Source organism: Lactuca saligna, chromosome 1 (genome assembly GCF_052625555.1).
Source record: "Lactuca saligna cultivar CGN05327 chromosome 1, ASM5262555v1, whole genome shotgun sequence".
Lineage (NCBI taxonomy): Eukaryota > Viridiplantae > Streptophyta > Magnoliopsida > Asterales > Asteraceae > Lactuca > Lactuca saligna.
This window is the reverse complement of record NC_136417.1, coordinates 96,776,312-96,780,545: the sequence shown is the minus strand read 5'-3', so window position 1 is coordinate 96,780,545 and position 4,234 is coordinate 96,776,312. Positions and strand designations below refer to the sequence as shown.

Here is a 4,234-nt window from a genome sequence, read left to right as displayed (position 1 = left end):
TCAATCTTTTCCCGATCCAATTCAATTCCCTTTTTGGAAACTTTGTGGCCCAAAACTATACCCTCCTTGACCATGAAGTGACATTTTTCCCAATTGAGGACCAAGTCGGTTTTTTCACATCTAGCAAGCATTGAGTCAAGATTTATGAGACAGTCATGGAAAGAAGATCCAAAAACGGAAAAGTCATCCATAAAAACTTCCATGAATTTTTCCACCATATCGTGGAATATAGCTGTCATACACCTTTGAAAAGTCGCGGGTGCATTGCATAGCCCAAAAGGCATGCGTCTATAGGCAAAAGTCCCACTTGGGCAAGTGAAGGTGGTCTTTTCTTGGTCCATTGGGTCTATGGGTATTTGAAAATAACCCGAGAATCCATCTAGAAAGCAATAATAGCTATGGCCCGATAGTCTTTCTAACATTTGATCAATAAAAGGTAAGGGAAAATGGTCTTTACGAGTGGCATCGTCTAGATTTCGATAATCGATGCACACTCTCCAACCGGTTACCGTTCGTGTCGGGATTAGCTCGTTCTTTTCGTTGGTTATGACCGTCATCCCTCCTTTCTTGGGCACCACTTGGACCGGACTCACCCATGGACTATCGGAAATGGAGTAAATGATTCCTGCATCTAAGATTTTGACCACTTCCTTCTTGACTACTTCTTGCATGTTCGGGTTCAACCTTCTTTGGTGTTGCACAACCGGCTTTGCTCCTTCTTCCAGATTGATCTTGTGGGAGCAATAGGATGGGCTTATTCCCTTGATGTCGGTGATGCTCCATGCTATGGCCCGTTTCCACTTCTTCAACACTTGCACGAGCTCTTCCGTTTCAGACTTGGACAGATCAGAGGCTATGATTATTGGCTTTTGATTGCCTTCTTCCAGAAAAGCATACTCCAAATGGTCTGGCAATGTTTTGAGATCCATTCCTTTGTTCTGAGCGATGGACTCGCCGAGTGCAGGTAAGGTACTCGGCGAGTTGGTGGCTGCATTCACGAATTCTGACTTTTCTTCAGAGAAACTCGGCAAGTAAATCGGTCCTACTTGGTGAGTAGGACTGTCAGTTTGCTTCATTAACTCTTCATACTCTGCTTCTTCCAACAGTCTTTCAATTTCCATTAAATCTTTTTCTGGATCAAATGCTTCACAAAAGGCTGTAGACTTGCTGGAATCTTCAGTTATGTCTTCCTCCAATAATTCGTCAAGCATATCTATTGAGAATGTCGTGTCTTCACTGCTCCTAGAATACTTCATAGCTTGGTCCACCCCGAATGTAACTGAATCTTCTCCGACCCGCGAGGTGAGCTTTGAGTCTCTCATGTCTACTATAGCGCTGGCCGTGTTGAGGAAGGGTCTTCCAAGGATGATTGGAACTTGCGGATCCGCCTCCATGTCTAGAATGATGAAATCAGCAGGAAAGACAAATTTATCCACTTTCACTAGTAAGTCTTCGCATATGCCTCTTGGGAAGGTGACTGTCTTGTTTGCCAAGTGTATTGCCATGCGAATTGGCCTTGGCTCCGGGAGGTCCAGCTTCTTAAAAAATGAGTATGGCATTAGGTTCACACTTTCTCTAGAATCAGCTAAGGCATGAATAGCAGCCAAGTTGCCAAATTGGCAAGGTAAAGTAAAGCTTCCCGGATCGCCCTTCTTCTTTAGTAGCTTATTTAGCATCGCAGCAGAGCAGTTTTCATTGAGTACTACCTTCTTCACTTCTTCCATCTTCCTTCTATTGGTGAGAAGTTCCTTAAGGAACTTTGCATATTTGGGCATTTGCATAACGGCTTCAATGAAGGGTATGTATATTTGAAGAGTCTTGATGTGGTCTAGAAACTTCTGATACTCTTCTTCCTGCTTCTCCTTTTTAGCTCGAGCTGGGTATGGAATTGGAGGCTGGTAAGGCTTTTCACGGACCTGCTCATTGGATTTTGATGGTGTACTCGCTGAGTCCATATGAGGTACTCGGCGAGTAGGACTATCAGATTGTAAATTTTGGTTTTCTGCATGCTTTTCTGCCTCATCCTTCTGTGAATCCTTGGGTGCTTCAGTCCGAATAGGTGCCAGGGGGTGATTATCTTCCCACTTCTTGTTGTGACAATGTTTATGTGCGCGCCTCGTGGGTTATTTTCGGTTTTGCTAGGAAGTTCGCCCGGTGACCTTTGGTTAATTTGTTGAGCAAGTTGCCCAAGCTGTGTTTCTATATTGTGGATAGATGCTTGCTGGTTCCTGAGCATGGTTCTTGTTTCTTGAATTGCAGCATCATGATCACTATGCCTTTTTTCTGAAGCAGCTACAAATTTAGTGAGCATTTCTTCCAAGCTTGGCTTCCTTTCTTGCACCGGCTCCTCCTTTTGGTAGAACCCTCTCCCTTTTTGTCTATACTTCTCCTCCTTGGCTTTCTTGTACTCGTCATAAGGGAGCCACTCTTTCTTTTGTTTGCGCCAGTCTTCATCATATCGGTCTCTACTTGAGTAACACGCTTGCGCCTTCTTGTTGCCATTCGCATCTAAATCGCAGTCTCTAGTGAGGTGAGGCCCATTGCAGTTTTCACAACCCACCCGAATAGCATGGATCGTTTGATCCATTTTATCCATTTTCCTATCCATGGTTTTTAGCATAGCCATGACCGCGGATAAGTCTTCAGTAGCAGCATAAGCGGCTCCCCTAGCGACATCATGTCTAGGGTTATGGTATTCTCTAGAATGTTTAGAGAATTCTTCAACCAATTCTTTAATCACCGGGGGCGGCTTCTTTGTAAGTGGGCCTTGCGAGTCTAGTAACTGCCTGGTTGTGACATTGACTCCATCATAGAAGATGGAGACTTCTTGCTGGCTGTTTAGATCATGGTGTGGGCAATTTCTTAGTAAGCTCTTGTACCTCTCCCATGCTTCATATAGCGACTCTCCAGCTTGTTGTTCAAAGTTTGCAATGGCCTTCTTCAACTTGGCTATCTTAGAAGGTGGGCAAAAGTGATCAATGAATTCCTCCTTCATTTTGGCCCAAGTAGTGACTGATCCGGGGGGAAGTGACTTGAGCCAGTCTTTTGCAGCACCCTTTAATGTCACCGGAAGCATACGAAGTAGTTGAGTCTCGCGGGTTACATTTGGAATATTGAAGTAATTAGCTACATCATTTACTTCATCCAAATGCTTGTAGGCATCTTCATGATCTTTTCCATAAAAAGGTATTTCTTTGAGTGAGGCTAGGATATGACCCTTTAGCTCGAAGGTAGCAGTCGCGGGAATTGCGGGTTGCACAAGTCCCGGGCCAGTGTCTTCGCGCATCCTCTTCTTCCATTCTCCCATGGGGATTTCATCAATGTTAGCCATTGTGAAAGCTAACTCTTCCTCGGACTCGGTTTTGTGCTCGTATGTAGGCTCCTCTTCTTCCTCGGTCTCGTACTTGATATCTTCTTGAATTGGATCTTCGATTATCAAAGAGGCACTGGATGCTCCGGATTTACTGTTCTTCTTTTTCCCAAAAACAGTTTTCAAATTGGACAAAGGCGACTTCTTTGGTGTACTTGAACTCTCCATGTCCTTTCCTTTGTTCCTTTTTAATGCGGATTCGAGATCTTCAAACGGGGCTACCAGTGGGGTGTTTGATCCTCTGGTCATGAAAGTCCTGAAATAAATAGAATAAAAGCGTAAAAAGAACAAAAGAAATGTACTAAAAAAATGAAAATTAAATGCTAAATAAACTGGTACTCGCCGAGTAGGTGTGACTGCACTCGGCGAGTATCAGTGAAATTTTGAAAAATTCTAAACTTAATATTAAAACTAAAACAGATGCTAAAACCTAATTACTAAATACTAAATTGCAATAGATGAACTTTATGCAAGTAAACTCATACAAAGGATCGAAAAAATTAGGAATTAGATTAATTATTTAGAACCGTTCCCCGGCAACGGCGCCAAAAACTTGATGTGTGTAAAATGCACTTGTTTTATCCCTACTTTTTATTAATAAAATTAGCACACAAAGGCAGTGAACCTGTCTTTTAGTGGTATAGATTAGTAAGTAAGGTGTCGAACTCAAGGAACGGAAAATTAAGCTAATAACTAATTTTAAGTAAAACAATTAATAAAAGTAAAAGGGGTTTCTTCTAGTTCGCAAGACTAGAAACTTAGGCACACTTAATCAACTAAATAACTAAAGCAAACAACTAATTCACCAAATTTGATAAAGATGTTTCTATTTAGGTTCAACCAATTCACTCCTATGGTTATTTG

The 4,234-nt window shown here is 42.3% G+C and overlaps 1 non-coding gene across 1 annotated transcript; it reads left to right on the top strand.

Moving 5' to 3' along the window:
- Positions 1-2,840: 2,840 nt before the first annotated feature.
- Positions 2,841-2,947, top strand: LOC145027961 (small nucleolar RNA R71). The gene has a single exon (XR_013675721.1). It is a non-coding gene; the product is annotated as a small nucleolar RNA R71 (small nucleolar RNA).
- The last annotated feature ends 1,287 nt before the right edge of the window (positions 2,948-4,234 follow it).